The following is a 20492-nucleotide window of genomic DNA, read 5'->3' as shown; positions in this document are numbered from 1 at the left end:
CACAACATAAAAAGATGAAGAAAAAGGGACCAATATAGTGGAAAAGTATCTATATTTCAACTGAAGTGGTAACATAAGTCTAAGTTGACACTGAAAAAGTAAGTTTGCATATTGTATCCTCCAGAACACTGAAAGCTCAGCTGGTAAAGAATCTGCCTGCAATGCAGGAGACCTGCATTCCATCCCTGGGTTGGGAGGATCCACTGGAGAAGGGAATGGCTACACACTTCAGTATTCTAGCCTGGAGAATTCCATGGACTGTATAGTCCAAGGGGTCGCAAAGAGTCGGACACAACTGAGCGATTTTCACACTCATACATAAGAAGAGATATAGTTAAAAGACACAAGATTTAAAAATGAAATGTTAAAAACATTCAGATAACTTGAAAGAAGACAAGAAAAGGATTAAGTGAGGGATAGATAAATGAAGCAACAAAGAGAAAAGAAATAACCTAGAAAACCAAAATCCAAACATACACACATTGCACTAAATGTAAATGGACTAAATGTGCAACAATTAAAAGACCAAAATTGTCAGAATGGACTTGAAAAATGTACCCCAACTATTGGCTGTTACAAGATACTTATTTCAAACATAATGTGGCAGATTTAAGGCAAAGTATTAAGAAAAGATATACAGTTATTCATGTTTGATTCAAACATGAATCAAAAGAGTTGGAGCGGCTATATTAATATCAGAAAAACTAAACCTAGAGCAAAGAAAATTACCAGAGGTAAAGAGATACATTACATAAAAATAAAATGGTCAATTCACAAAGAAAACATAACAATCCTACATGTGTATCCATCTAGTAGAAAAACTTCAAAGTACAGGAAACCCAAGAGAAATTGTGACAGAACTGAAGGAAGATAAGAAAGATAAGAAAATACACAATTATATTCAGAAACTCTCCACATTCACTCTCATAATCAATGAAAATCTCCAATACCAGATAAAAGTCATTCAGATTAGAAAGGAAGAAATGAGTTTTCCCTAGATGATTTTGTCATCTACTTCTAAAAATTCCCTACTAGAATTAGTGAGTTTAGCAGTGTTACCAGACCAGCATGCAGAAACGAATTTTGTTTCTATATATTAGCAAGGAATAACTGAAAATATAAATTATAAAGCTATACCATTTTGTAATAGCATAAAAAATATAAAATATTTATGGAAAAATAAGAATATACACAATATTTTATATTGAAGATGACAAAATTTTGCTGAATGAAATTAAAGAAGACCTAAGTGGATGAAAAGATTTATAATACTCATTAATTAGAAGAGTTAATGTTTTTAAGGTATCAGTTATACTAATCTTTATCTATAGATTCAAGACAATCAAAATGTCAGTAGGCTTTTTGGTAGCAATTAACAATAGTTGTATATGAAATACTACTCAGTCATAAAAAGAACAAAATAACGCCATTTTGAAGCAACATGGATGGAACTAGAGATTATCAACTAAGTGAAGCAAATCAAGAAAAGAATGACAAATAACAATATGATATCACTTACGTATGGAATCTATAATATGACACAAATGAACCTATTTATGAAATAGAAACAGAATCACAAACATAGAGAAAAGACTGAGTGTTGCCAAGGGGAAGAGGATTGAGGAAAGGATGTAGTAGGAGGTTGGTGTTAGCAGATGTAAGCTTTTATACAGGGAGTGGATAAACAGCAATGTCCTACTCCTACTGTAAAGCACAAGAAACTATATTCAATCCCCAGTGATAAACCATGGAAAAGAATATTAGAAAAAGAATGTATAAGTATATATAGAAGAGGTGGCAAGAATACACAGAACTATACAAAAAAGGTCTTAATGACCCAGATAACAATGATGGTATGGTAACCACCTAAAGCCAGACATCCCGGAGTGTAAAGTCAAGTAGGGTTTAGGAAGCATTACTACGAACTAAGCTAGTGCAGGTGACAGAACACCAGCTGAGCTATTTAAAATCCTAAAAGATGATGGTGTGAAAGTGCTGCTCTCAATATGTCAGCAAATATGGAAAACTCAGCAATGGTCACAGGACTAGAAAGGGTCAGTTTTCATTCCAATCCCAAAGAAGGTCAATGTCAAAGAATGTTCAAACTACCATACAATTGCACTCACTCCGCACGCTAACAAGGTTACGCTCAAAATCCTTCAAGCTAGGCTTCAGCAGTATGTGAACCGAGTACTTCCAGATGTACAAGCCGGGTTTAGAAAAGGCAAAGGAACCAGAGATCAAATTGCCAACATTCATTGGATCATGGATAAAGCAAGGGAATTCCAGAAAACATCTACTTCTGCTTCACTGACTGTACTAAAGCCTTTGACTGTGTGGATCACAACAAACTGTGGAAAACTGTTAGAGAGATAGGAGTGCCAGACCATCTTACCTATCTCCTAAGAAATCTGTATGCAGATCAAGAAGCAAAAGTTAGAAGTGTACTCATTTTCACTATATTAATTCTTCCAATCCATGAACACGGTATATTTCTCCATCTGTTTGTGTCCTCTTTGATTTCTTTCATCAGTGTTTTATAGTTTTCTATATATAAGTCTTTTGTTTCTTTAGGTAGATATATTCCTAAGTATTTTATTATTTTTGTTGCAATGGTGAATGGTATTGTTTCCTTAATTTCTCTTTCTGTTTTCTCATTATTGGAGTATAGGAATGCAAGGGATTTCTGTGTGTTAATTTTATATCCTGCAACTTTACTATATTCATTGATTAACTCTAGTAATTTTCTAGTAGAGTCTTTAGGGTTTTCTATGTAGAGGATCATGTCATCTGCAAACAGTGAGAGTTTTACTTCTTCTTTTCCTATCTGTATTCCTTTTATTTCTTTTTCGGCTCTGATTGCTGTGGCCAAAACTTCCAAAACTATGTTGAATAGTAGTGGTGAAAGTGGGCATCCTTGCCTTGTTCCTGACTTTAGGGGAAATGCTTTCAATTTTTCACCATTGAGGATAATGTTTGCTGTGGGTTTGTCATATACAGCTTTTATTATGTTGAGATATGTTCCTTCTATTCCTGCTTTCTGGAGGGTTTTTATCATAAATGGATGCTGAATTTTGTCAAAGGCTTTTTCTGCATCTATTGAGATAACCATATGGTTTTTTTCTTTCAAGTTGTTAATGTGGTGTATTACATTGATTGATTTGCGGATGTTAAAAAAACCTTGCATTCCTGGGATAAAGCCCACTTGGTCATGATGTATGATCTTTTTAATATGATGTTGGATTCTGTTTGCTAGAATTTTATGAGTATACTACCCAAAGCAATCTATAGATTCAATGCAATCCCTATCAAGCTACCAATGGTATTTTTCACAGAACTAGAACAAATCATCTCACAATTTGTATGAAAATATAAGAAACCTCGAATAGCCAAAGCAATCTTGAGGAAGAAGAATGGAACTGGAGGAATCAACCTGCCTGACTTCAGGCTCTACTACAAAGCCACAGTCATCAAGACAATATGGTACTGGCACAAAGATAGAAATATAGATCAATGGAACAAAATAGAAAGCCCAGAGATAAACCCACGCACCTATGGACACCTTATCTTCGACAAAGGAGGCAAGAATATACAATGGAGAAAAGACAATCTCTTTAACAAGTGGTGCTGGGAAAACTGGTCAACCACTTGTAAAAGAATGAAACTAGAACACTTCCTAACACCATACACAAAAATAAACTCAAAATGGATTAAAGATCTAAACGTAAGACCAGAAACTATAAAACTCCTAGAGGAAAACATATGCAAAACACTCTCCGACATAAATCACAGCAGGATCCTCCATGACCCACCTCCCAGAATATTGGAAATAAAAGCAAAAATAAACAAATGGGACCTGATTAAAATTAAAAGCTTTTGCACAACAAAGGAAACTATAAGCAAGGTGAAAAGACAGCCTTCAGAATGGAAGAAAATAATAGCAAACGAAGCAACAGACAATTAATCTCAAAAATATACAAGCAACTTCTGCAGCTGAATTCCAGAAAAATAAACGACCCAATCAAAAAATGGGCCAAAGAACTAAACAGACATTTCTCCAAAGAAGACATACAGATGGCTAACAAACACATGAAAAGATGCTCAACATCATTCATTATTAGAGAAATGCAAATCAAAACCACAATGAGGTATCATTTCACACCAGTCAGAATGGCTGCTCTCCAAAAGTCTACAAGCAATAAATGCTGGAGAGGGTGTGGAGAAAAGGGAACCCTCTTACACTGTTGGTGGGAATGCAAACTAGTACAGCCACTATGGAGAACAGTGTGGAGATTCCTTAAAAACCTGGGAATAGAACTGCCATATGACCCAGCAATCCCACTGCTGGGCATATACACCGAGGAAACCAGAATTGAAAGAGACGCGTGTACCCCAATGTTCATAGCAGCACTGCTTACAATAGCCAGGACATGGAAGCAACCTAGATGTCCATCAGTAGATGAATGGATAAGGAAGCTGTGGTACATATACACAATGGAATATTACTCAGCCATTAAAAAAAAATACATTTGAATCGGTTCTATTGAGATGGATGAAACTGGAGCCCATTATACAGAGTGAAGTAAGCCAGAAAGAAAAACAACAATACAGTATACTAATGCATATATATGGAATTTGAAAGATGGTAACGATAACCCTATATGCGAGACAGAATAAGAGACACAGATGCATAGAACAATTTTATGGACTCTGAGGGAGAAGGTGAGGGTGGGACGTTCTGGGAGAATAGCATTGAAACATGTATATTATCATATGTGAAACAGAACACCATTCCATGTTCGATGCATGAGACAAGGGCTCAGGGCTGGGGCAATGGGATGACCCAGAGGGATGGGATGGGGAGGGAGGTGGGTGGGGGGTCCAGGAAGGGGAACACATGTAAACCCATGGCTGATTCATGTCAATGTATGGCAGAAACTATTACAATATTGTAAAGTAGTTAGCCCCCAACTAAAATAAATGAATTTATAAAAAAAAAAAAGAGAAAAAAAAAAGTTAGAAGTGGACATGGAACTATGGACTGGTTCCAGATTGGGAAAGGAGTACATCAAGTTTGTATATTGTCATCTGCTTATTTAACTTGAATGGAGAGTACATCATTCGAAATGCTAGGCTGGATGAAGCTCAAGCTGGAATCAAGATTACTGGGAAAAATATCAATAACCTCAGATACGCAGATGACACCACCTTTATGGTGTGTCATAAAGAGCATGACACACTAAAGAGCCTCCTGATGAAGGTGAAAGAGGAGAGTGAAAAAGCTTGCTTAAAACTCAACATTAAAAAAAATGAAGACCATGGTATCCAGTCCCATCACTTCACAGCAAATAGATGGGGGAACCATGGAAACAGTGACAGACTTTATCTTTGGAGGCTCCAAAATCACTGCAGATGGTGACGGCAGCCATGAAATTAAAAGAAGCTTCCTTCTTGAAAGGAAACCTATGACAAACCTAGACAGTGTACTGAAAAGCAGAGATATCACTTTGCCAAAAAAAGGTCCATATATTCAAAGCTACAGTTTTTCCAGTAGTCATGTATGGATGTGAGAGTTGGACTATAAAGAAAGCTGAGCCCCAAAGAATTGATGGTTTTGAACTGTGGTGTTGGAGAAGACTCTTGAGAGTCCCTTGGACTGCAAGGACATCCAACCAGTCCATCCTAAAGGAAATCATTTCTGAATATTCATTGGAAGGACTGATGCTGAAGCTGAAACTCCAATCCTGGGCCACCTGATGCGAAGAACTGGTTCATTGCAAAAGACCCTGATGCTGGGAAAGATTGAAGGTGGGAGGACAAGGGGACAACAGAGGATGAGATGGCTGGATGGCATCACCGACTCAATGGACATGAGTCTGAGTAAGCTCCGGGAGTTAGTGATGGACAAGGAAGCCTGGTGTGCTGTAGTCCATGGGGTCACAAAGAGTTGGACACGACTGAGTAGCTGAACTGACAGTATTTTCATTATCTCATTTCAAGCTCGCAGGGCATTTGATCCTGTCTAAAATGTTCATGACATTTGGTCCATAACAAAAGATCCTTGATATTCCATCCTGTTCCAACAACCATCTGGCATTAACCAAAATATACTCCTGAAAATTTTGTATAGGACCAAATACCAAGGATCCTTTGGCATGGAACAAATGTCTTACAGATATTTTGGACAGGATCAAATGTTTGCTAACCAACTTCAAGATTATACTATAAAGCTTAAGTAAACAGAATGGTCTGGCATTAGGATATATTTACCAGTAGAATAAAATAAGAATACAGGAATAGACTCATATATATATATGAGTTATTGCTATTTTACAAAGGCACCTAGATATTTCAATGGAGAAAGGATTTTTTTAACAATGATGCTTGAACAATTGGACATCTATATGGGAAGGAAGGAAGGGAAGATAAGAGGGAGGAAAGAGAGGGAGAGGAGAGGGAGGAAGCAGAGGAGGGAGAGAGGAGACAGTATGAGAGGGAAGGAGAGGAGAGGGGAGGGGAGAAGAAAGGAGGAAGGGAGAGAAATCTTATTCACAGTCTTTATCTTGCACCATATACAATAATTTACCTGAAGTGGACCATAAGCTTAAGTATAAAAGCTAAAACTTTAAAACTTTCAGAAGAAAACATAGTTGAAAATCTTTGTGACTTGGGTTAGGCAAAGATTTCTTAAGCAGCACACAAAATTTACATTCATTAAAAGAATTGATAAATTGTGTTTCAAAATTTAACACTAACTTTTTGGAAGACATCATTAAGAAAATTAAGACAAAATACAGAATAGAAGAAAATATTTGCAAACCATACATCTAATAAATGACTCGTATTCATATTATTAATATATAATAAGGCTTCCTTGATGGCTCCGGGTAAAGAATCCACCTAGCAAAGCAGGATTCATGGGAGACTCACATTCAATCTCTGGGTCAGGAAGAGCCTCTGGAGGAGGAAATGACAATCCACTTCAGTATTCTTGCCTGGAGAGTCCCTTGGACAGAGGAGCCTGGTGGGCTACAATCCAAAGTGTTGCAAAGAATTGGACATGACTGGGTGACTAAGCATATACACATGCCTTCATATTGTATAAAGAAGTCAAATTTCAGTAAGACGAAGTTTTTAATTTAAAAAGAAAACAGCCAAAATATTTCAATAGTGCTGCACTCAGACACTCTGTCATGTCCAATTCTTTGCATCCCCATAGACTGTAGCCCACCAAACTCCTCTGTTCATGGGATTCTCCCAGTAAGAATACTGGAGTAGGGTGCCATTTTTTTCCTCCAATGGATCTTCCCAACCCAGGGGTCAAACCTGCATCTCTTATGTTTCCTGTATTGGTAGGCAGATTCTTTACCACTAGTGCCACCTGGGAAGCCCAAATGTCTAAATAAACGATTTACCAAAAGAAGATACAGATGGCAAAAAGAAGTTCATGAAAAGTGCAATATCAGCAGTCATTAAAGAAGCACAAATTAAAACCACAATGAGAGGCCCCTTTATTAGAATAGTTAAAATTAGAGGGACTGAGAATTCCAAGTGCCAATAAGATACAAAGTAACATAACTCTTGCACTTTACTGGAGGGAATCAAAATGGTACCCTAGAGAAATGAAAACAGAGACTCTTAGTAGCTTTATAAATTTTAACCAAATGTAGAAAGAACCCAAATGTCCACAGACTAAATTGTGTTAAATTCATAAAATGGAACATGACCCAGCAATGAAAAGCAATGAACTCCTAAAACACTTTCATGTGCTGCTGACTGTGACAAATTCTGGGATGATAAGAGGATGATTCCTGACTCATTTTCTCATTTCCTTCATTTTATATTACAAATCATCAGAGAACCTTGGTTTCTATTCCAGGGCTCAAGGTAGAGTGGCTCAGATTTATTTAACCAACCATAGATTCTTAACATCTCCCTTGCCACACGTGTCACTTGAAAAGACCTAACACTCCAAGAAATTTTTTGTGAGGTTTTGTCAAAACAACAGAGCCACAGAAAATAACAGAATGATTCTGAAAGTAGAATTAAACTAGAAGGGGTACAAAAAGATAAAAGGAGATTGATAACACTAAAATAGCGAAAAAGAAAAAATATAAAAGAATAAAGATTAGTAAAAGCAGCATCTCAAAATGAGAATGATTATGTACAATATGAAAAAAAAAGAATGGTAAGTGAGAAAAGAGAATTTACTTAACAAAGATGCCTTTCCTGCCAAAGCACACTCATTGTGACATTAGAAGGGAAAAGAAATACCCCTCTGGGACATGGAAGAAGGTTAGGTTTCAGTCAACATTTTTTATATTCTCCCCATATTTTGAACCACTCGCAAAACTTAACTGAAACTCTCTAAGAAAAATAAGGGAAGTAGTGCTTCAAATCCAGTTCTAGGAGCAACATGGCAAAAAGAAACAAGTTGGAACTTGGTCAGGAGCTTGGAGTCAAGGCTCTGGCCCACCACCTCTTTCCTGAGCCAAACACAACTTCCCTCCCCCTGCCATCAGGATAGCATAACTATCCCAGGACTGCAGGCGGTCAGGTCTAGCTATCCCAGGACTGCAGAGGGTCAAGTCTACTTTGAAAATTGCTGTGTGATATATAACTGCTAGTTCCTCCTGTTGTTGTCACATTAAACTGTGCCACATCAATGTTGGCCTGTTTCTGTCATTCCCCTTTGTGATTCAGTTAACATAATGCAAAATACCATGAATTAAAATAAGTCTGTGAGAATAGGCAAGGAAAAGAGAACTGAATATGTGTAAATGGTTAACTGCTGCTGCTGCTGCTGCTAAGTCGCTTCAGTTGTGACCGACTCTGTGCGACCCCACAGACGGCGGCCCACCAGGTTCCGCCGTCCCTGGGATTCTCCAGGCAAGAATACTGGAGTGGGTTGCCATTTCCTTCTCCAGTGCATGAAAGTGAAAAGTGAAAGTGAAGTCGCTCAGCCAAATAGCACTACTTGCTAGTGAGTCTTGTGGGTTGAAATATACATATATACATATATATATATATATATTAATTTTACAAATATACATATATATAGTTCTGAGACCAGGACTGACTTACTGGCTTATCAAATGTTTCCAGTCTGCAAGAGCCATGAGTCATCGGTTTAAAAACATATTCTACCATGCGGCCTTTATTTTTAACTGCCAATAGGCAAGCAGATTGAGCGTTGGTTGCTTTTGCCAATACACTGCAGCGTTTAGTGTTCATCTGAATAGAATAAAGCATCCATGTGGACTCAGCCAGTCTGCTGGCTTCTGGCCTTGCTCAAGATTTTCTGTTAAAGGAGAGGGCTTTGCCTATAAGAGACAAAGTAACCCTCCCCAGGAGGGCTAAAGGTGAGAATATTCTTAATGATATCCTGAAGTCAACTTTACTTATATCAGATTTTCCCCTTCATCTTGTAAATGTAACTCCAGAAATGGTAAATATAGAAGTCATTAAAAATTCCATTTTCAAAGGAAGATTTTTATTTGATTCTGCCTCTGCTATCAGCAAAAATCATTCTCCTTTTCTAAGGTTATTCATAGCCCACATCTTAAAGGAAATTTATTAAGTTCAGGCCTCAAGACACAATAATTCAAAATCTTTTCTGACTCATCACATAATTCTTAGCGCTTAGCTACTGACATTAGGATTTTCTTTTTGATGAACATACAGTTACTAGATGGAAAGTCCAGACAAGCCAAGTCCAAATGCAAGGCTTTAAAACAAGGATAAGTTTATGCTAGTGTCCTAAAGAGCCTGGCAGGGACCCAGATTTAGCATGAGCCTGGCCAAAGTGTCTATTCACAAATATCATCAAATCCTCTGACAGGAAGAAAAATCTCAAGAGTTATGTCACCCTGACAGAGCCAGACTCTATCTCCAGCTGTACTGTCTTGGCTGAAAGCTGGAGCTGAGAAGGCAAAGAGGAAGACAGAGCTACTGAGTGAGCAGGGAAATAAAAGTATTCGTGGTGCATGGGGTCTTCAGGTCATCCTCATCCTTTCCCTGTATGAGGTGACTTGCCTTCACAGAATCAGGGACTTGCTGGGAATACTGGCTATCATTCATGGTCACTTAATAGGAAAGCTTGGAAAGTTCTCATTTTGCAAACTAAGATGCAGACAAGTTAAGCAATCTGTTCAAAATCACACAACTAATTAATTTCAGAGCTACCACATAAGCCTCATTCTCCTAATTAGTCATTTATACAATATATATTTCTCCGTGCCTCAGAAGACTCTTTAGGGTCCCTTGGACAGCAAGGAGAAAAACCAGTTCATCCTAAAGGAAATCAACCCTGAATATTTATTGGAAGGACTGATGCTGAAGCTGAAACTCCAATACTTTGGCCACCTGATACAAACAGTCAATTCATTGGAATAGACCCTGATGCTAGCAAAGATTGAGGGCATGAGCAGAAGGGGATGGCAGAGAATGAGATGGTTGGATGGCATCACTTAGTTTTTTAAGGCATCATTTAGTTTTTTAAGGAATCTCCATATGGTTCTTAGAAGAACCGTATCAATTTACATTCCCTGCAACAGTATAGGTGGGTTCCCTTTTCTCCACATCCTCTTCAGCATTTACTGTTTGTAGATTTTTTTGATGATGACCATTCTGACTAGTGTGAGGTAATACTTCATTGCAGTTTTGATTTGCATTTCTTTAATAACTAGTAATATTGAATATCTTTTCTTGTGCTGTTTGGTCATCTGTATATCTTCCTCTATGCTATGCTATGCTATGCTATGCTAAGTCGCTTCAGTCGTGTCCGACTCTGTGCGACCCCATAGACAGCAGCTCACCAGGCTCCACCGTCCCTAGGATTCTCCAGGCAAGAATACTGGAGTGGGTTGCCATTTCCTTCTCCAGTGCATGAAAGGGAAAAGTGAAAGTGAAGTCGCTCAGTCGTGTCCGACTCTTAGCGACCCCATGGACTGTAGCCTACCAGGCTCCTCCATCCATGGGATTTTCCAGGCAAGAGTGCTGGAGTGGGGTGCCATTGCCTTCTCCGATATTCTCCTCAGGGAATGTCTATTTAGATCTTCAGCCTAGTTTTAGATTGGTTTTTTTTTTTTTATACAGAGCTACATGAGTTTTTTGTATATTTTGGAGATTAATGCCTTGTCAATTGCTTCATTTTACAAATATTTCTCCCATTCTGGGAATTGTCTTCTGATTTTGTTTATGGTTTCCGTTGCTGTGCAAAAGCTTTTAAGTTTAATTTGGTCCCATTTGTTTATTTTTGCTTTTATTTTCATTACTCTGGAGGTGGATCAAAAAGATCTTGCTGTGATTTATGTCAGACAGTGTTCTGCCTATGTTTTCCTCTAAGAGTTTTGTAGTATTTGGACCTACATTGAGGTCTTTAATCCATTTTGAGTTTATCTTTGTGTATGGTGTTTGAAAGTATTCTAATTTCAATCATTTACATGTAGCTATCCAGTTTTCCAGAACCACTTATTGAAGAGACTGTCTTTTCTCCATTGTATATTCTTGCATCCTTTGTCATAGATTAGGTGAAAATAGGTACATGGGTTTATCTCTGGACCTTCTCTCTTGTTCCATCAATCTATATTTCTGTCTTTGTGCTAGTTGTTGTTGTTCAGTCACTAAGTTGTGTCTGATTCTTTGCGACCCTATGGACTGCAGCACACCAGGCTTCCCCGTCCTTCATGATCTCCCAGAGGTTGTTCATACTTATGTCCACTGAGGTGGTGATGCTATCCAACCATCTCATCCTCTGTTGCCCCCTTTTCCTTTGTGCTCTCTTCGTGCCAGTACCATACTGTACGGTAACTTTGTGGTCTATTCTGAAGTCAGTGAGCCTGATTGCTCCAGCTCCGTCTTTCTTTCTGAAGATTGCTTTGGCTTTCAGGGTCCTTTGTGCTTCCATACAAACTGTAAAATTAAAATTCTGTGGAAAATGCTGTTGGTAATTTGACAGGCACTGCATTACAGCAGTAGATGACCTTGGATAGTATAGTCATTTTGACAATATTAATGCCTCCAAAGAACATAGTATATCTCTCCATCTGTTTGTACTATCTTCGATTTCTTTCATCAAGGTCTAACAGATTTCTGAGTACAGGTCATTTGCCCTCGTAGGTAGATATATTCCTAGATATTTTATTCTTTTTAATGCAATGATAAATAAGATTTTTTTCTTTATTTTCTCTTTCTGATCTTTCATTGTTAGTGTATAGAAATGAAACAGGATTCTGAGTATTTATTTTGTATACTGCAACTTTACCAAATTAATTGATGAGCTCTAGTAGTTTTCTGGTTGCATCTTTAGGGTTTTCTAGGTATAGTATCATGTCATGTGCAAACAATAAAAGTTTTACTTCTTTTCCAATTCAGATTTCTTTTATTTATTTTTCTTCTCTGACTGCTGTGGCTAGGACTTTCAAAACTATCTTGAATAAAAATGTCTAGAGTGGATATCTTTGTCTTATTCATTTTAGGGATAATGCTCTGAGCTTTTCACCATTGAGTATGATGTATATTTTGGCCACCTGATGCAAAGAACTGACTTACTGGAAAAGACTCTGATGCTGGGAAAGATTGAAGGCAGGAGGAGAAGGGGACAATAAAGGATGAGATGGCTGGATGGCATCACCGACTCAATGGACATGAGCTTGAGTAAGCTCCAGGAGTTTCTGATGGACAGGGAAGCCTGGTGTGCTGCAGTCCATGGGGTCACAAAGAGTCAGACAGAAATGAGTGACTGAACTGATGATGTTAGTTGTGGGTTTGTCATATATGGCCTTATTATGTTGAGGTAGGTTCTCTCTATGCCCACTGTCTGGAGAATATTTATCATAAATCAGTGTTGAATTTTCTCAAAAACTTTTTCTGCATATATTGAGCTGATCATATGATTTTTATTTTTCAATTTGTTAATTGCTATAGCACATTGACTGATTTGTGTATACTGAGAAATCCTTGCATCCCTGGGATGAATCCTGCTTGATCATAGTGTATGATCCTTTTAAAGTGTTGTTGTTTTTGGTTTGCTAATACTTTGATGAGGATTTTTGCATCTATGCTCATCAATGACATTGGCCTGTAATTTTCTTTTTTTGTGATATCTTTGTCTGGTTTTGGCATGAGGGTGATGATGGCCTTATAGAATGAGCTTGGAAGTGTTCATTCCTTTGCAATTTTTGAAAGAGTTTGAGAAAGGTTGGTGCTAACTATTCTCTTACTGTTTTATAGAATTTGCCTGAGAAGCAATCTGGTCCTGGACTTTCATTTGTTTGAAGTTTTTTAATCATAGTTTCAATTTCATACTTGAGATTGATCTGTTTATATATTCTATTTTTTCCTGGTTCAGTGTTGGAAGGTTGTACCTCTGTAAGAATCTGTCCATTTCCTCTATGTTGTCCAATTTATTGACATACAGTTGCTTGTAGTAGTCTCATGATCCTTTGTATTTCAGTGATGTCACTTGTAATTTCTCCTTTTTCATTTTTAATTTAATTGATTTGAGTCCTCTCCCTTTCTTTTTTGATGAGTCTGGCTACAGGTTTATAAATTTTGCTTATCTTCTCAAAGAACCATCCTTTAATTTTATTGATCTTTGCTTTTATTTTCTTCAACTCTATTTATTTCTACTCTGATCTTCATGATTTTTTTTTCTTTCTACTAACTTTGGGTCTTGTTTGTTCTTTTTTCTCTAGTCTTTTTAAGTGTAAGGTCCTAAGTAAGGTTGTATAGTTGAGATTTTTCTTGTTTCCTGAAGTAAGATTGTATTCCTATAAACTTCCCTCTTAGACTGCTTTCACTGTGTCCCATAGGTTTTGGATCATTGTATTTTCATTGGCATTTGTCTCTAGGTATTATTTTATTTCCTCTTTGATTTCTTCAGCGATCCATTCTTTTTAGTAAAATGTTTGGCTTCCATGTTTTTGTGTATTTTACAGTTTTGTTTTCCTGTAATTGATTTCTAATCTCATACAATTGTGGTCAGAAATGATGCTTGATATTATTTCAGCTTTCTTAAATTTACCAAGACTTGATTGTGACCCAAGATGTGATCTATCCTGGAGAATGTTTCATGTGCACTTAAGAAGAAAGTGTATTCTGCTGCTTTTGGATGGAATGTCCCATGAATATCAATTAAGTCCATCTGCCCAATGTTTCATTTAAGACTTGTGTTTCCTTATTAATTTCCTATCTAGGTGATCTGTCCATTGGTGTCAGTGGGGAATTAAAGTCCACTGATATTACTGTGTTACTGTTGATCTCCCCCTTTTTTGACTGTTAGCATTTGGCTTGTATATTGAGGTGCTCCTATGTTGGGTGCATATATAACTGTCATATCTTCTTCTTGGATTGATCCCTTGATCATTATGTAGTATCCTTCTTTGTCTCTTGTAACAGCCTTTATTTTAAACTCTCACTTACATCGAGGTCTCTCTTGTCCTTTTAGGTGTCCAAGGTTCCCTGCTTGTATTCAGCAGGTGCTCTGTGAGAACTGTTCCATTTGAATTCTTGATACATCTGTGGGGAAAGATGAACTCCACGTCCTCCTAACTTCTCCACCATCTTGCCAGACCTCTCACTGACTTATTCTCAATAGCTACAGCAGTGCCTGGCACATTGTAGGTGTCAGTAAATATGTTGATTACTCAAATAATATATATAAACACACCTAGTATGTGTTGGGCATATAGTAAGCATTCAATAAAATGGTAGCTATTATTACTTAGTATTTACTAGAGTGTTTAAGCTTTCTATCAACAGGACATAATTCTTGAGGGCATGTAAAACCTCCTCATTATCTTCTATAGATCATTCTACATAGTTGCTAAGATGTAGCAAAAGCCCTCCTTGTTCATGTTTGGATCACTGCTATACATTCAAAATGGGTCCAACATATGATTTTTTTCCTAAAGTCTAAAGTCTAAGGCCTCAGTTTCTAAGCAAAACCTCTTGTATAAAATTAGCAGCAGTTCCGTAACATAAGTTTTTTAGCAACAAAAAGGAATTGACAACTTACTTTCGCTTGCTCCTTATCTTAGTACTTCAGGCTCTTATTGATTGTACATAAAAACATGCCTCAAAATGTCTCCAATTTAGGAGGAAGCACAGAAATTCATTTCATTTCCTTCAGTTTCCTCCCTCTCCCCCAGAAAACTGCATCAATATGACTAGCAACTATTTTTTCAACATCACAGTCATATTTTCAATCTTTTTGCCTACTTCCTTTATCCACACATCAAATTTTTTTTCCTTTGGCTTAACTATTGTAGCATCTTGTTTCCTCCTATAGAGTAAGTACAATTATTATTATTATTATATTATTATTTATCATCATCAAACTATTACAGACGAAGAAAACAAAGCATAGAGAAATTAGGCAAACTGCCTAAGGTCAATATTAAGTAAGGGGCACAATGGGAATATGAATTACAGCAATTTGATTCCGACATCCAAACCCTTTTTTAAAACATTGTAACCCTAGAGAGGATGTCAGTTTAACTCTTTGGAAGTTCATATACCAAAGAAACTCTTTTTTGTGACACTCTATAGGCACATGTACTAGTTTGCTAGGGTGGCCATAATAAATTACCACAAACTAGGTTGCTTAAGACAAAGAAACTTCTTCTGTCACAGGTCTGGAAAGTAGAAGTCTGAAATTAAGGTGATGCTCTGAAGCCTCTAGAAGAGGATCCTTTTGCTTTTTCTAGTTTCTAGGAGCCTCGGGTATTTCTTGGTTTGTGGTTGCATAACTTCAGTCTCTGCATCTGAAACCAAACTCTTTATCAGTTCTTTCTATAAAAACTCTCTGAGCCTAAGTTAAATACATCAAGTTCTTTTCAGCTCCAAAATTCTATTATTCTAAACAAAATAGACAAATTAACCCTTCAATATTTACTAATTGTCCATAATCATATTGCTAATAATAATTTAGCATAAAAGAGTCTCTCTCACTTAAATGACAATTGTTAACATAATTTTAACACAATTAAGTAGAGAAATGGGAATACCAGACCACCTGACCTGCCTCTTGAGGAACCTGTATGCAGGTCAGGAAGCAACAGTTAGAACTGGACATGGAACAACAGACTGGTTCCAAATAGGAAAAGGAGTACGTCAAGGCTGTATATTGTCACCCTGCTTATTTAACTTACATGCAGAGTACATCATGAGAAACGCCGGGCTGGAGGAAGCACAAGCTGGAATCAAGATTGCCAAGAGAAATATCAATAACCTCAGATATGCAGATGACACCACCCTTATGGCAGAAAGTGAAGAAGAACTAAAGAGCCTTTTGATGAAAGTGAAAGAGGAGAGTGAAAAAGCTGGCTTAAAGCTCAACATTCAGAAAACTAAGATCATGGCATCTGGTCCCATCACTTCATGGCAAATAGATGGGGAAACAGTGGAAACAGTGGCTGACTTTATTTTCTGGGCTCCAAAATCACTGCAGATGGTGATTGCAGCCATGAAACTAAAAGACGCTTCCTCCTTGGAATGAAAGTTATGACCAACCTAGACAGCATATTAAAAAGCAGAGACATTACTTTGCCAACAAAGGTCCGTCTAGTCAAGGCTATGGTTTTTCCAGTGGTCATGTATGGATGTGAGAGTTGGACTGTGAAGAAAGCTGAGTGCTAAAGAATTGATGCTTTTGAAGTGTGGTGTTGGAGAAGACTCTTGAGAGTCCCTTGGACAGCAAAGAGATCCAACCAGTCCATCCTAAGGAAAATCAGTCCTGAATCTTCATTGGAAGGACTGATGTTGAAGCTGAAACTCCAATAGTTTGACCACCTGATGCGAACAGCTGACTCATTTGAAAAGACCCTGATGCTGGGAAAGATTGAGGGCAGTGGGAGAAGGGGCTGATAGAGGATGAGATGGCTGTATGGCATCACCGACTCAATGGACATGGGTTTGGGAGGACTCTGGGAGTTGGTAATGGTGTGCTGCGGTTCATGGGGTCGCAAAGAGTCAGACACGACTGAGCGACTGAACTGAACTGAACTGAACTACTTCTGAGATCTAATGCGTACTTCTTTCCTATGCAGAGTAGGTAGATGTTGCAAGTCAGAAGTAGTGCAGAGCAACACTATACTATCTTCAACTTAGCTGACTAAGGTTTGAGACTGCTGATATTGTTTAGTCTCTAGGTCATGTCCAAATCTTCACTGTGCTCTTGTTCTAAGCACCTAACCAAGCCTGACAGCTGGGTCTCTCAAGCCTTCTAATTGTGAATGTCCATATAGCATCCTAAACAATGGGGATACCAGTTATATTTGAACCTTCAAAGGCTTCTTCCTGCCCTGGGGACAGTGTCCAAAACCCTAAACCTGCCTACAGAAGTATTTTTCAAACTATCTGTGATGATAGACTAATTTTTTCCCAGTTTTATTGAAGTGATGGACAAATTTTTATTTCTAAGCCATCATGAATCAACAGATTAGAGATTCAAAATTTTATATTTGTAAACTATAATAAAATGAACTTCTAGAAAAAAATTTTAAAAGACATAGAAACTCAACAGACTAAAATTACATTTCAATAGATCTAATCAGAACAGACATAAATGAGAAAAGTTATAGAAACTATGTACATTGTTTATTGAAAGCTTGCACATAGGAGATTAAAATGGAGACTTGTTGATTATGTGCATAACTTTTGTTATTCACAATCATAAAGAACAAAGAGTTATAAAGAAAATAGAAATCCCCTGTATTAAATTGCTTTACACACACTTTGAATGAACACTGCATATATCAACAGTTGAATATGTTTTCTGCTTGTTAACTCATCTGTGTGGATTGATGACAATGCTGCTCTCAGGGGATAGCATACATCTATGTCTTGTTTTATTAACACTCATCATAGAGAAATCAGTCCTACATGATATACTGGCAGGAATGGAAGAAAATGAGTCACTGTAAGCTCAGGATATTTCTTCTTAATTTTTATCTAAAGTAAAGCAAATGATGTGTATTTTCAAAATTCATCTTTAATTCTTTATCAGTAAATAGTTACAACAATTTGTCATGTAAAGTCATGGCTAAACCTATATCATTTTTCAAAAATGGAAAGGAAAGTTGGATCCACTACTATTTATGCATAGATCTTCTTTTGATATAGAGTAAAATCCCAAAACTTCTATCAAATTTGTAAAGTATTCACAGATGTCAAGGGGGCTTCCCTAGTAGCTCAGCTGGTAAAAAATCCACCTGCAATGCAGGGGACCCCTGTTCAATTTCTGGGTTAGGAAGATCCACTGTAGAAGGGATAGGCTACCCACTCCAGTATTCTGGCCTGGAGAATTCCATGGACAGAGGAGCCTGGTGGGCTACAGTCCATGGGGTCACAAAGAGTTGGGCATGACTGAGTGACTTTCACTTTCACAGATGTCAAAACTACAAGATCAATTATGCCATCAATATTTTTTGGTAAATTATGGAATAATTGAGAAGAAACTGTTCTTCTAAGCTTCAAACTCTTAATTTTACCCTTCAATGTTACCTATTAATGAAATATAGTTTGCATTACTTCCTTACTTGAATATATTTAGATCATTTAAAATATCAAAGACATCAGATACATATACAAATCTATGCTGTCCAATTCACAATTTTAAAATGATGAAATAATATTGATTTCTTATCTTGCAAAAAGATTAAGAGCTTCTCTTGTGACTTAAACATTCTCAACTGAACTTTTTCCCTCTATAATCATAACTGAGCATGCAAAAACAGCTGCTTATGACCAGCTTTCATGTCCTTCAAGTCATCACAAAGTAAAGAGAATAATGTAGTAAAATTTAACACATCAGCCTTACCATATCTCACAATTTTTGCTACATCACTAAATACGCTATCTGTTCAACTAATATTTTTTTCTCTCATCAAGACTTTCTTGATAAAGAAAGTAGTGTGTTACAGGGAACTATATTCAATATCCTATAATAAGTCATAGTGGCAAAGAACATTGAAGAGAATATATATATATAATATATAACTATCACTTTGCTGTACAGCAGAAATTAACACAACATTATAAATCAACTAGACTTCAGTAAAATAATTTTTTAGGTAGTGTGTTAAATTACAAGCTTCTTAATCCAGGTATTTGCTCCAGAATGCTTTTCTGTTATTACTGTCACAGCATGAGAGGATACTTCCACATAAAACTGAAACTGCAAACACCTGCTTAGATATTGTGGTAGTGTCAAAATGTAATCAGAGTTTCTAAACATTTGCTCTTCAGTTACCTCATGTGGACCCATTATCAACAGCTTAAAACTAGCCTCACGCTTTGAATAACTTTGGTCTACAAGGCTCTACGTAATCTATCCTCACTCAGATCTCTAGCTTCATCTCCTGCCACTTTCCCTCTCACTCTCTATACTCTGAAAGTGAAAGTGAAAGTGGCTCAGTCATGTCCGACTCTTTATGACCCCATGGACTGTACATGGAATTCTCCAGGCCAAAATACTGGAGTGGGTAGCCTTTCCCTTCTCCAGGGGATCTCCCCAACCCAGGGATCAAACCCAGGTCTCCCGCATCACAGGCAGATTCTTTACCAGCTGAGCCACAAGGGAAGCCCAAGAACACTGGAGTGGGTAGCCTATCCCTTCTCCAGGAGATCTTCCCAACCCAGGAATCGAACCAGGGTCTCCTGCATAGCCGGCGGATTCTTTACCAACTGAGCTATCAGGGAAGCCCTCTATACTCTGGTCATATATAAAAACCATAAGCTCTCTCTCACTTCACACTCCATATTTCCCCTAGTATAGATATATACCACAGACTACATGAGCTTGTCATTTTTATAACTATTTGTTTAATGTCAGTGCTCCCTTCTAGAATGTAACCACCGTGGGGACAGAGATTATGTCTACCTTCCTTTTATCATCAAATCCCAAATGCCAGGAAAATGCAAGTATACAATAAATATGCACTGAACAGACTTTTTCTACAGCAGTTTACAAGACAGTGTAACAAAAATGTCTCATATCTTTAGAGAAAACATAAAATACCATTTCAGACTCGTTGGGTAGCAAACGTGAAAAATGACCCCTTACTTTAATAGTACGACTGCATCCTTCTAGGAACTATTTAGCCCCTGAGCCTTATGGAGGTAGAAATAGAAAAGAAATAAAGGGGAGATGGGTTAAGATGCGATGGGAGGCAGGGAAGAAAAAAAAGTCAGAAGAGGGCTAAGTACAAAAGCAGCTAAGCTTTCTGCTTTATGCCATTTGCTTTGTCAGGAATAACCTTCCAAATTTCACTTTGCATCCCCACTCTCATCCCACACCCTACCTGATGCACTTCCATCCAGCCTCAAAACTCACGTGATTATTACCTTCCTTACACACATACATGCTCACAGCTGGAGTTGAATGCTTCCAGCTCTCTATCTTCAAATCCTAATACTAGGTATTCACCTCTGATGTAACAAATATCACACAATTTTACAAAATTTTCTGCTTACATATCTTTCATCTA

The 20492-nt window shown here is 37.4% G+C and overlaps 1 protein-coding gene across 10 annotated transcripts in view; it reads right to left on the bottom strand.

Moving 5' to 3' along the window:
- The window catches only part of NELL2 (neural EGFL like 2), a 457071-nt gene that overhangs the window by 374139 nt on the left and 62440 nt on the right, over positions 1–20492 (bottom strand). The window contains exon 1 of one of the 10 annotated variants that reach the window (XM_081593578.1): positions 15593–15767. The exons of the other annotated variants lie outside the window; for them this stretch is intronic. The gene's annotated coding sequence lies outside the window, so the exon portion shown is untranslated. Of the gene's footprint in view, positions 1–15592; positions 15768–20492 lie in introns of those variants that run through there. 10 annotated transcript variants of the gene reach the window in all.

Source organism: Giraffa tippelskirchi, chromosome 4, assembly GCF_054371585.1.
Source record: "Giraffa tippelskirchi isolate mGirTip1 chromosome 4, T2T-mGirTip1v1.2.pri, whole genome shotgun sequence".
NCBI lineage: Eukaryota > Metazoa > Chordata > Mammalia > Artiodactyla > Giraffidae > Giraffa > Giraffa tippelskirchi.
The sequence above is the reverse complement of the archived record's forward strand: the minus strand, read 5'-3'. Positions and strand labels throughout refer to the sequence as shown.